At 47.5% G+C, this 12,960-nt stretch overlaps 1 protein-coding gene across 1 annotated transcript in view; it reads left to right on the forward strand.

Moving 5' to 3' along the window:
- The window catches only part of NPTXR (neuronal pentraxin receptor), a 29,961-nt gene that overhangs the window by 13,098 nt on the left and 3,903 nt on the right, over positions 1-12,960 (forward strand). The window lies entirely within an intron of this gene.

Consider the following 12,960-nt stretch of genomic DNA (forward strand, 5'->3'; position numbering starts at 1 on the left):
TTGTATAGAGCACTTCCAACTGAGGGTGTCTTTGGCCCTTTAAATCACCAGATTTTCTTTTAAGGCTGCAGTCAAAAAGAGAGGAAAGAATAGTGTCCATCACACTGGTAATTTGCATATGTATTCTAGGCACCTATTCACCAGGGTATCAGTTCCCTAACTCATTTCACATAGGACATCAAAGGGTCAGCATCGGATGAGAATAACCTTTCTGTCACTATCAGCCTAAGCCTAAATTCCAGGTGGCATATAGACATGAAGTCTTCTTTAACCCATTTCCAGTCCCTAGAGCTGCTCAGTCTCCTGAATGAGCATAATTTTCTTTCTTTCTTCCCTGCGTGATGTATGTTTTTCTCCTTCCTTCTCTTACACACACACACACACACACACACACACACACACACACACACACACGTATGGACTTCTTAACTTGTTTTAATTACAGCCGCAAATTAAAAATCAGCAATTTGGGTGGGGGGAGGCATTTAACTGTTCCCAGAGTGTGGTGCCATCTCCACTTCTACATCATAAACAAAGGGGAAAGGGAAAAGGTAAGGCTGTAAAGCCGTTCTAGTACCTCATAAAGGAACTATTCTACCACAATGTGCCACACCAATCACCTAGTGACTGCAGTCAAATTGTTCTAAGCTGTAATGTCTTGGCTCATAAGTAAATTACCAAAGTACATCTGAATTAGTAAATCTGAAGTGGAAAGAAGCTGCTGCAAAGGTCCCATTTTGTGGGGAAGCAGGGACATTGCGCCTTTCACTAGGAGAAAACAAGTGCAGATGAAAAAGACCTGTTCTGTCACATCGCATCCATCCTTCCTGCTGCCAGCACTGCAAAGCTGAGCCCTCCAGTGTATCCCTGAAAGCTGTCTCTCTTTGAGCTTTAAGTGACCTTTTTTTAAAAAAAAGAAGAAATTTTTCACGTTCCAAGCCAAATCAGCCAAATCAAGTTCAAATCTGTGAGTCAGTCCAGAACCATAAGTGGCCCTACAACAGGCAAACATCCTCCACCCCCACCAGGGGTTTCAGATATTTCTGAAGTCTTTTGGCAGGCATCCTACGTGCAGGCCCAAACCCGGAGGCTTGTGGTTCAGATGCCCCCAAGTTTTGCTTGCCCTCAGCCATATGACTGCAGGAGCAAGCTCAGGAGGAGCATCCCATTTCCATGAAGTGGGCTTTAAGCCCCAACACCTCAGCAGGTACTAACTAAACCATGCCAGAAGAACAGTTATCCCCAGGAACGCTTAAGGAAAACTGCCTTCATGGACCCAGATACATGGTATTTGGCCAGTGGCGACATGTAGGGGGTGCATGGGGGTACATGTGCACCCCCTGAGAGCGCCAATGCACCCCCGATCAGCCTTGCTTGCCGCTTAGGCAATGGGCAGGGGGGCAGGTGGGAGGGCTGGTACCCCCGCCCCCTTTTAAGTGCTGGCTGATCGCTGCAGTCACTTCCAGAAGCGGCCACAGCCACTCCTGGCAGCAGCTGTGTGATCTGCTGTGGGGGCCCCCCACCAGGCAGCAAGATCAGCTGCAGGGGGACCCCCGCAGGCAGCGAGACTGGTCACGGGGGTGGTACCAGTCGCCCATGTATTTGGCTGCGTTTCTTCTGCTTCCCCTGGGAGACTGTTCCACAGTGTAAAAAGCTCCTCTGAGAGGAATGGTTTCCTATAATTCACCTGGAGGGAATTTTCTTAGGCAGCATTCAGGTGCAAAGTGGTGGAGGAGAGGATGACCTCAGGCTACTGAGGCTGTGCTGGCCCCTGTGTCCCTCTCCATGAGGGAGAGGAGGAAAAGGGGGAAATTTAGAAAGGGACAGAAACTCTTACTGTGCATGGTCTCTGTGCCTAACACAGTGGAACCCTGGTCTCAGCTGGAGCCCCTAGCCTAGGCACTAACATCACCTGACTCAGTGACTTGTCTCCAGCTAAGTGCTTTCACCAGTCCTCCCTAGTTCTGGCATGCCATAGTACATATGTTCCTAGAAACCTAAACTCCCTTTGTGAACCCCAGAGATCCTGCACTATGGTACTGATGCCAGGAGTGTCTAGGCCATAGCATGAGCAGATTTTGTCTCAGAGGTTCTAAGTGGATGCTACCTATTTGACAGGGCTTCCCATGAGGTGGGAATTAATCCTTGGTCTTGCCTCCTTATCTTCACAGTTAAGGTGAGAACTTTGTGTGTTGGTGGGTGAGGGGAGAGAGAGAGAGAGAGACAATGAAAGCAGTGACTCCAGATTTTCTAATGCATTAGTAAATGAGGTTTTGATCTCCTTATATAAATGAAAGTGCATTTGCTTAACAATGAATAAAAACTAATCAAGTCCAAGCAGTTGCCAAAGTGTCGGTTTTTATTTTTTTTCTCACTCCAGACGCTGACATTTAACGTGATTAATATTATCTGGCGTGTTTCAATCTTTTTATTGGTTTGGTGGCCAAAAAAGCATAAGCAAACCCCCACTGCCCACCCCCTCATCTCCCTTGTATTGGCAGATGGGAAAATCCGAGCTCACCGAACAGCTCAGTATAATTTGTTCTGTACTTTCTCCCCTCCTGAAAGGTCACTGCTAAATAATCTCTTCACAGCTATTACTTTGAAGTTGCTTCATATGGAAGAAAGGTCCTTGACTGGCAGCCCTGGAGCACTGTGGAGCCAGCAGTCATGAACATGTCCAATACATACTTCCCTCTCAGTGTATCTCAATGCTGAATCTAGGAGCACACCTTTAGTTTTGATGGAGGAGTGTCCACAGCCAATTCAGTCCCTAGCCTTGATGCTGAAATAGGCGATTAGTCCTTCTTGTAATAGTAACATTATGATATGGAAATCTGCCCCACTGGGAACAAACCTAAAACACTTACCAACTGAAGTTGCACAGGCCAGTGGACAGATGTCAGAGATATTGCTTCTAGTCCCATTGGACTAGGTCAAGTGCAAGATCTGTCTGAGCCAAACAGCCCAACAGGATGGTGTGATGAAGGGACACAAGTTTCTGTGGTTGACAGAATACAAAGGAGGGTGTAGTCCTGCACTCAGCCACATTTACTCCCCACCTGGAATGGCCAGGTACAGTTGTGCCCACTAGTGTAACTTCTGGCGTAAGTCTTGGGTTCGTGCCCCCTGAGCCACGGCAGGACACATTAAATACTCTGCCATGACACTCCAACATTGGTGTTATTCCAGAAAATATGTGGTGTCTAGGATATGAACAGCTCCATAAACCATCCGGCCATTCTGCAAATAAAGCCATAACTTTTCCCCAAAAAATAAAGCAGCCAGCTGTGTGAGCCCACAGTGTCCTTCTGCAGTGGAAATGGTGCCTTTGCATTCCAGATTACACATCTGGACCTCCTGGGTAGCACCCCATGGTACCCACTACAGCATGTTCGCCCTGCCTCTGACTTTGCTAGGGCATACCATTATGAAAACAAGCCCTACCCACTTGCTCTTCCTCCATGCTTTCCCAGTGCCAAAATAATGCAAGGTAGTGTTTGTTGTGCCCCCAAAGCTGCCCAAAAGTTCTTGGTCTCAGGTGTGCCTACTGGTGAGCATCCAGTGCTGCTATAACAGCAACTACATGGCATGTCCCTGCAATCTGTGCACTGGGGCATGAGTGGGCAAGCAGGGCATGTTTCCATAGTGGCACCTTTAAGTCCAATTTGAGGTGGCATAGGCCTGCCCAGAGACCCATGTTCCCAATCCAAACTAGTCCCCATGCTATTTAGGAGGAATTGAAGATTGAGAATTGTGCTCCTTGTGCCTTCAAAACATGCTCCTGGCTTCCAAACAAGGCCAGCCCTACAGAGGATGCAGTAGAGCCTTCTAGGCAACCCACAGCACAACCTCCTCTTCTGCTCAGCCCCCTGCTGCCCACTCTGAAAGGTGCAATTTTACTGTACCCTCTCTCACCCTCCCATTAGCAAGCACCTTGATCCAACCCCCTACCAGCTTCACTCCTTGCTCAACAACAGTAAGACACTGTCAGCTTCTGAAATCTTCCCTCCATCCCCTCTCTTTGAGGGACAACATCCCCTCTTCCCTGCTACCACCACCTTACTATCTGGTTCACAGTGGCACTGATCGTGGCCCCATACCCTGTTGCCAAACCTCCAACCAATCTCTTGCTTCTGTTGATTTTTGACATTGTTTGAGGGGCTCCAAATGTTTTTCCTGGCACGGGGACTTTGAAAATTAGGGCTAGTTCTGTTGTCAGGGAAACATGATCAAACTCCTATAGTTCCTTTCAATTGCTGTAGAGGGAAAGTGGTGGAAAGGGAATGCTGTGTGTGGGGGCAGTTAGCCTGACCAACCACCTTATTTGCTTGCAGTACCAAAGCCAGTACTGCAGTCTGATTGTCCTCAACTCAGAGGAATAAAAAGTCACCCTTAAGGTCCATCCAAGGATAACCAGGGTTGGGGAAAGGAGGGAAAGGACATGATAAAGGGTGACAGAGAAATGGAAAGGAGGAGATACAATACAGAGAGAGAGAGAGAATGTGAAGGGGAGAGATTTGTACCACTGGAGAAAGACTATACAGTGAAGCAGGCATAAAAATGAAAGAAGTTATAAAGAAACAGAAAGAAGTGAAGGAGGCTGATGAAAGAAAAGAGAAGTCATAAAGAAAGGAAGGCAAGGAAAGAAAGAAAAGAGACAGGCAGAGAGAGGGAACAAAGGAGAGGGAGAGGGAGCGGCCAACCTTTATAGATCAATGTAGGGCAGACTGTTGTGATGTTAACAATGGTGACAAAAGCAAAACCTCTTCTTTTCTATAACCAGATGGAGCTGTACATGAAAACAGGGACACGGAATTTAAATCCAGAGCTAGAACAATCAAAGGGTGTAGCAGACAGTATCTCCACGGCCTTTATAATAACCAGGCAGCCTAAATGGATTACAAAAGCCTTCAAAATCCACAGCAGCAATACAAGTAAATAAATACATATTGGCTAAAAGTGACACAGAACACAACTAAATAACCCCGTGAAAACAAAGCAAGCACCCCCTGGCACTCCCACACACAACAAGCCCATACCCGATCATACATTATTCTTGCCATGGAGATGCAAATGACTGTTTCAAGTTCCCTTCCTCTCCATCCATCCTTCCTCCCTGCTGTTCCTCTCTCTTTTCCTTTCAGATGTCTTTATCAATGTGTCGCTTAGACCACACAATAAGCAACATATGCCCAATGGGGCGTAACCAGAAATAATGGGACAAAACTGAGCAAAGGGAAAATGTGTGTGGAGATCATGAAACATTTGCTTAACAGTGAGAGTTAAAAGACTGGAATAGCCTCTCCAGAGAAGAAATGAGAGCCCTGTTGCTTGGGACAATTGAAGCTAGAATAGAAATGTCACTAGGGAATATGCAGCAGAGAACAAGCCCACATTGGCTGGTGGCAGGGGGTGGAAATGGATGGTCTAATAGGCCTCTTCTATCTCTAATGCTTACAATTCTCTGACTGTAATTGCAATTAAAGCATCTTTTGCCCTGAAGGAGGATAGAATAGAGATGCAGCAGGGAAAAGACTAAAGAGCAGATTCACCCCCGCCCTCATACATACCCATCACCTCTTTGCTGATGTAGCATTTCCTGTGAATTCATCTGTATTTTTAAAAGCACCTCTCCAAGGATTTTATTTTAGATGATATGTTCTGTGCCTCATCTTACCCGCAGAGGAGATGAGGTTTTATTTTCCCTTTATAGAGCAGTCTGGGAAGGGAGGCAGCTTGCAATGCTTTTGAAAAATGATTGTTATTCAACTAAGGGCTTGGGTCATTGTAGTGCCATCACTGGCTGAGCTACAGAAGCTCAGCAGGGACAGCTAGCTCACTTTCTGCCACCAGGGCAGCCTGATGAGACCCCCTCCTCAGGCATGAATCTGTGCTTGGCAGAGGATGGGAAGGATGGATGTTCACCCAACATGCCTTTCCCTCAAACCCTGAGAAAGTAGCTTGTATGGGATAGAAACTTCCTGATCCTAGACAACCCCTGCTCAGACCTCCAAGGAAAGGAATCCCTCCCAGATACATGACAGCCAGTCCCAGGACCAGACTTCTTTCTGATTTTGGAGCTGATATTTGATGGATCTTTAACAGAAAAAGCCTAGCAAGATTCAGGGGTTGAAAAATGAGGCTAGACAAATTAAAACTAGAAATAAGGCATTTCCTTAACTGAGAGAGTGAGTAATTGCTGGCATGACTTAAAAACATATAAATGAAGGACTGGAAAAATCTCCTAGTCATATCTAGGCTCTGACTGCCACAGGCATCAAGTCACACAATCCCATTCGTAAACCGATTAAGCCTCATCTGAGAAGCAGGTGGGTTTTTTGGGGTTGTTTTTTTTTGCTCCCACTGCTCCTACTCAGTAGCTGTTCCAGGACCCCACTGCTTGGATAGTTAAAAACCTTTCTCTAATTTGCAGCCTAAACTTATTCAGGGTCAGCAATATCTTTTAGCTTAAACAGCTCTTCTCCCTTCCTGGTGTTTACTTGCCTGATGCATTCATACACTGTAATCATATCCTCTCTCAACTGCCATATTGCTTGACTAACTGCAAGTTCCTTCAGTGCCCTCTCGTGAGGCAGGCTTTTCACTCATCTGACTATCTCAGTAACCCTTCTTGCTACCTGTTCCCACTAATGTTCTTCTTTCTTGACCAGAACTGCACTCAGGGTTCCAAATGAAGTCTGGATTGTCCAGCCCTTTCAAACTTTAAATCAAAACTGAACACCTCTCTAAAGGAGATGGTCTAGTGCCAACAAAAATCATGAGCTTGATGCAGTGACTGCTTGATGAGGTTCCATGCAGGAGGTCTGTTTCAATGATCAAAAATGTACCTCTTGGCTGTAGGACCTAGGAATCAGTTACGGTGATCTGCTTCCTTTTTGATTTGAGGTGGTCATGCACATTCAGAGGCTGTGCTTTTTCTACTGGAATTTCCCAGTTTGCCAAAACTGAAATGATTCATGGATAGATTCCAGTTTCAGTAAAGTTGTGGCGGAACCCCACCAGCGGTCTGAGGGAGCCCTCTCTACCAGCCATGCTTGGCATCCTACCTGGTTACCTGCCAGGTCATCTTCTTGGCTCCTTGGCAGCCAGCATGTTGGGCTGCCTCAGAGCTTGAGATCCCAAAACTGCCAGAGTCCACACTTTCAGGGCAAAGCTCTGGAGCAGCTCACTCTGCAGGCTTCCTTGGGACCCAGGCCTCATGACCTTTCATGGAAAATTTCCCAATTTTTGTTTTCTTTCTAAACCAGCTTTTAGGCAGAAAGTAGGACAGAGTGGAACCTTAGAGACTAAATGGTTCAGAGAGGCCTGAGCTTTCATAGGCAACAACTTGTTTTGCCACCTGCTGGGAATGGACTGGCAGAAAGAAAAGATTTTCCATGGAAGGGAAAGGGACAAGAGGAAGATATGTTGCTAAGAAAGGTAATAAGCAGATTTATTAGATCAGTTAAGATGAAAGAGGCAGCTGAGACCTGGAGGCACACCATAGTAAACTGTCAAGGTAACAGGATAAGAATCCATAGTCCCTGCTGAGACCATGATTAATACAGTTCAGTCTGTGGATGATTTCTTGTTCTGCAATTTTGCAGTCAGTTTTTTTCCCCATGTTTTGTTGCTTAAGAACAGCTACTCTGAGGTCAGCAATGGGAAGTCCAGGAGGCTAAGATTTTGAAATACTGAAACCTTCTGTGAAAAAGGCTTACCTTTCTCCACCCAGCTCTATCTATGATGGATAAAACACTCCTGAAAGTGTGGAAGGTTTATTCCTGCTTGTTTGTTTACACGAAAAGCCCATGGTCTACCTCTTGGTGTAGGTATCTGTTGCCAGCAAGGGGAAGGCTGCATCCAAGGCATTTCTAGGTAGAGTCACCTATCATTATAAACCCTCACACTGAACCTTCAGGCAGAAAGTCTGACTCTTCCCTCCCTTATGCCTTCTTTACACTACTGTGACTCCACTGACTTAACAGAGCAATCTGATTAACTCCAGAGTGGGGGAGATCAGAACCAGGCCTGGAGTCTTCCAAGCTACATCTGGTCATAAAACCTTGGACTGACTCCTCTTGGGATCCTGTGTGGACTGTCCTTGTCCTAGCCAGGAGCATGAACCTTCATTCCCTTCCTCCCACAGCAAGGTACTGAGGTCAGGAATCCCCCTGGCATCTGTTACTGTCACAGCACTGGCCCATTCATCTACCATCTCCAAATGTAATTGCTGATGGAGAGACTGATGTGTTGTTTGACTTGTGCCTGAGGTACCAGGACGTTGCATGGAACTGCCAAAGACCTGGGCTTGATTCCCAGTTCTGCTCTTTTAGTCCACAGGCTGGGAATACTGTGAAACAGTACTCTGGGTCTCAGGGGTAGTGAGAGGGGACCTATGTCCTCATGCCAGTTCCTTTCTGGCCAATTAAGACACAAGCACATGACAGCAAGGGATCCTCAGGGCATTAAGAAGGACATGGCATTGTAAGGAAGTGGCCTCCTAGGGAGACAGCATCTGCCAAACTAGAATAGACCCCAGGTCCATCTGGTCCAGTCTCTCTCTCATAGTGGCCAGTACCAGAGGCTTCAGGGGAAGGATTAAAACTGTTTAGTATTTTAAGGTTGCTCAGGGTCCCAGCTGTATTTTAGCCCTGCAGGAGAGTAGTTGTGCTTGGACCGCCAGGCATGGGTGCAGATAATCCTCTACCCTTCCTGCTCATTGCTCCTATCTACAAAGCAGGGTTGGCACCGCAGCCCTGGAAGGACAGCACACTATCTTCATAGAGGTACCAAGAGCTCGTATCAAGGGTGGGGGTCCAGTAGAGTCTGATCCCTAAAGATGAAGGTTTACATTATTAACTATTTCACACCTAGTCACTGCGTCAGGGACACAGAACAAAGCTGGGATGGGAGGGGCAGAGTTTAGGGATTCTGGTGGAGCTTAGGTAGCGTATGGCTGCTTCCCTCTTCCATCAGACCTATGAACACACCAGTCACTTTGTACTTACCAATGACTTGCTTATGGCTTTGAACTTGTAGAAGGTTTCATTGTGAAGAGCATGTTTGCTTGGACCACTGAGTTATATGCCTAATTTTTCCAAAAGGAACAGAGGGTCTTTAGCTCCCAAAGGGAGAGGGGCAGAAGGGACACTGGTTTAACGTTCTGCCAAAGATGTGTGTAATTTCCCACCCGAGGTGGACGGAAGGGGCCATGGAGTTGGATGCTGTCAGAGATGGGCAGAGGAGAGCTAGGTGTTATACTTCACTGGAGAGCAGAGGCAATGCTCCGTTTAGCATCACTGCTGTTTGTTGCCTTTTCCCCCTGAGTCCATGGGCATGGGCAGATGAGAGTGACAGAGAGATAAAAAGAGTTACAGAACTCTTGTCAGGAGTCAGGGCAGCAGCTACCCTGACACCCCCAGTAGGCCCTCATCACCTGAGTGGGGCTGGCTGGCTGCCTGCAGCCTACTTCCAGCTAGCCCTAATTGAGGGCACTGAAAGAGCTACTGCTCATAAGCAGACAGCCCTGACCCTGCAGGCAACCCGAGTCAGCTGGAAGTAATCAGATAACCAGGGTCAGCCTGCAGGTGGGCACAGGAGAGGTAATTAGCTGGCTTGCTTACTGTCTTGACTCCTGACACTTATGCTTCAGCTGCTTCATGGCAACTCCTCATGTGTCTGCTCTTGTCCAGTGGTAAGTGAACACTAAACTGGAGCAGTGTTTGGTGTTCAGTTCCTGTGGGTCAAGAGCAGGCACATGGATAATTACCACGGAGCAGCTGATATGTGGTATGTCCCTGCCCATTTAACTCACTGTCATCTGTTCATAGGTCCATACCCCAACCCAAGTCTGCAGTCTGACTTGCCAGGCAAAGGAAGTCTCTTGAGGACCCTGCGGAGAGGGGAACGGCTTCCAGTGAGCCATACTTTGTGCAAATTCAGCTCTAGAAGAGTCAGGAGGCTTATAAAGAAAAGTAGGACAGATATACGTGTGTATGCAAACTGACAGATGCACCCTCAGCAAGGGGTGGTGCCAGAATGGTTTGGCTACAAAGGAAACAAAGCGGCTGAAGGGACCGTGTGACCAACACCAGAAAAGGGAGTGAGAGATGTGGAGGGAAATAACATCTGACCTTACACACCCTTTCTCTATTACTTGGCACATTCACCTCCCCCACCCAGTGCCCATATCAGGGTTCACCTGCACTGGCATATTTCTGAATGCCCTCCCTCACTCAAGTAATTAACTAAGTAGCGATTATCCAAAAGCCTTGAGTGCCCTGATCTTACCTCAGCCAGCTCAGAGGAAAAAAGGCTGAGCACAGATGTTCTTTCCCTTTGCAGGGAGGAAGAAAACAAGAGACAGCAGGCGCGTCTACATGTGGACTTTAATGTGCAGTAGCCTATTCTAATGAGCATTAAAGTCTCACGGCAAAAACAGTGCTAATATGCTAAAGTGTAGTAGAATTAGTCTACCGCACATTAAGCATCACTAAAAAGGCATTTGCTTTTGGTACTGTGCATTAGGGCAGCCTAATGTGCCTTTATGTAGGACCTCATATTAGTGGTACTAAAATTAATGTACAGTAGCAAAAGTGCATCAATGAACACACAGATGTGCCCAGTGTGATTCTGTCCCTCAGTTCTTCATGGACAATGGGAAGAGGAGGAGGGCCTGAGGGAAGGGGTCTTGCTCACCTATTCAGGATGCTACTCATCAGCAGAGCTGTCTTGTGGGCAATACAACCAGTCGCAAGGCACAAGGCTACTGGGGTCACAAATGAGCTGCATTGCTTCGTTTAGAGCCGGCAGCAATGCAGCTGTACTCATGAGGTGCAGTGAGTGGGTGAGTTGGCCATGTTTCTTACCAGAGCCAAACAGCCTGCCTTTAGCATTACACTAACACAGTTACAGTGTTTCCTGTTCAGGACATAACATACATGGAGTGGGCAGGGTGTTTCTCAGCACAGGTCTGCCTCACACCTTATAGGCATACTTTTACCATGTATCTGCATAGCATGAAATGACTGCAGCATTACCTTGTACTTCCTCAGATAGAAGCAGGATGGAGGAAGCATAGCCAGGCTGATTAGCTCAGAGAAGAAGAGTCCTGATGAGAGGTTGGGAGGCAGGGGGAGGCTCTGTGCAGGCATCCTTTGGAAACCTCACCCAGGGCAGGACAGTTTCATAGTAGATCCCTGCTTCTCACCCAGTTTGAGGTCATGAAAGTGTTTTGCCCCAGGACAGAATGGCAGGGACATGTGGGGATTTGTGCTTTCCTCTCTAGCATGGGGTATTTATTTACCTGCTGGGGCCAGGTGAGCTCATGTCACTTAATTCCATGCCATTACAGGTAAGGCCACATTACAGAATGGGTGGGATCAGTACGCCAAGCCACAAGCCCCAGTACAAGCACTCCTTCCTTTTCTTTTGTGAACCAGGGGAGTAGACTGCTTTCCCAGATTCCTCTGCTGATTCACAAAATGAGAAAGCAGAGACAGCTGCCACAGGCACTTCAACCAAAGATATGCTGAACTCAGTGGGCTCCCATGGGACTGAGGGCCCTATGCTCTGGTTAAATTAGCATATGAATTAGTCTGGTCCTGGTCACAAGGGTCTGGATTATTGCTGGGGAATTGATCTTTCCTGTTTTCCATCTGTAGAGGTTTAGGACCTCTTAGGACCAAAATACTTGCCCTATCTAATACTGTGGATATGTCCAAGGGTATTTGAATGGAATGTAATGGCTTGTGACATCCAGGAGGTCAGACTGCATGCTCTCATGGTCTCTTTCGGCCTTAATCTCTGAAATGTTCTGGAGGAGTTAGCCTCTCAGGTGCCACCCTGCCCTGCCTTGTGCCTGAGATTCTATGAGAAGAGGGTGGAAGGTCATCACCATTAGATGTCTTGGAATAAATACCCTTCCTAGGCTGTGTCAGGCCTGGAGGAAGAGGGTAGCCCAGTCCAGGAAAGTTATTTGCTGTAGAATATATCTCAGTGGCACGTGCCTCAGAACTTTCCCTGCACCATCACTGTGAGCAGGAGGAGTGTGGGATGGTGTTGAGCACCAACTCCTACAGCACCACCTGTCATCAGCAGGCTGACTACAGAGAGAGTAGGCAGAGAAACACAGGCCAGATCTAGCCCACAGGCTCCTGCCAGCACAGCCATGTGATCCCCACTTGCTAGAGCTGAGCTGGCAGGAGCCCCACACTGTGAATGCAGGTGTGCCCTTCCTTTTATAAGCATGGCTTGTACCATTTTGGGAGGTGCGAGAGTTCATGATACTGGTATGAAGCACAGCTTTGCTGTGGGAGCACATCCACTCTAGGAGCATTTTGCTGGCAGAGTAGACCAAGAAAGCTCTCCTTATCTGAAAGAAAGTTCTCCCTCGGGCCTAGCAGCTCATCAGGCTATGATGCTTCAGGGTAGGCTCACCAGCTCCTGAAGCCCATAGCACACCAGGGAGTGATGTGGCTGGCAGCCCATTCGGTTGCCATTGATTCCTCAGTCTGAACAACCATGTAGCCATTTACAGCTAGGCCAAAGGGCCTTCAGCACAAGTCCTGAGCAGGGCTCAAACTCATGGCACTGTTGGGTAGCACCTTAACTACTCTGCCACAATGGCCTAATCCAATGGCTGGGACTCCTCGGTGGCCCTAGCTAGGCCAAGGATGTTCAGCTCCTAAGATCAGATAAGACCAGTTGCACTCAATCTGGTACAGCCATAGGCAAACTCCTAATGTAGACATAGTTGTATATCGAGACAATGCCCTGCCCTTTTAATGTCAGCCAGGGATTGAGTCAAAGAGGGGTGTGATGAGCCCATGCACAAACTCTCTGCAGCTGGTATCACACAGGACAGCCCATTTGTTCCTTGCCCAGCTCCAAGCTCCTCTGGAGAAGAACGTAACTTCTCCCATCTAGAATAAGTCTCCCAGGCAACCTGGAAGA

The sequence above is a fragment of the Alligator sinensis genome, unplaced genomic scaffold (genome assembly GCF_000455745.1).
Source record: "Alligator sinensis unplaced genomic scaffold, ASM45574v1 scaffold215_2, whole genome shotgun sequence".
NCBI classification, from domain to species: Eukaryota; Metazoa; Chordata; order Crocodylia; family Alligatoridae; genus Alligator; species Alligator sinensis.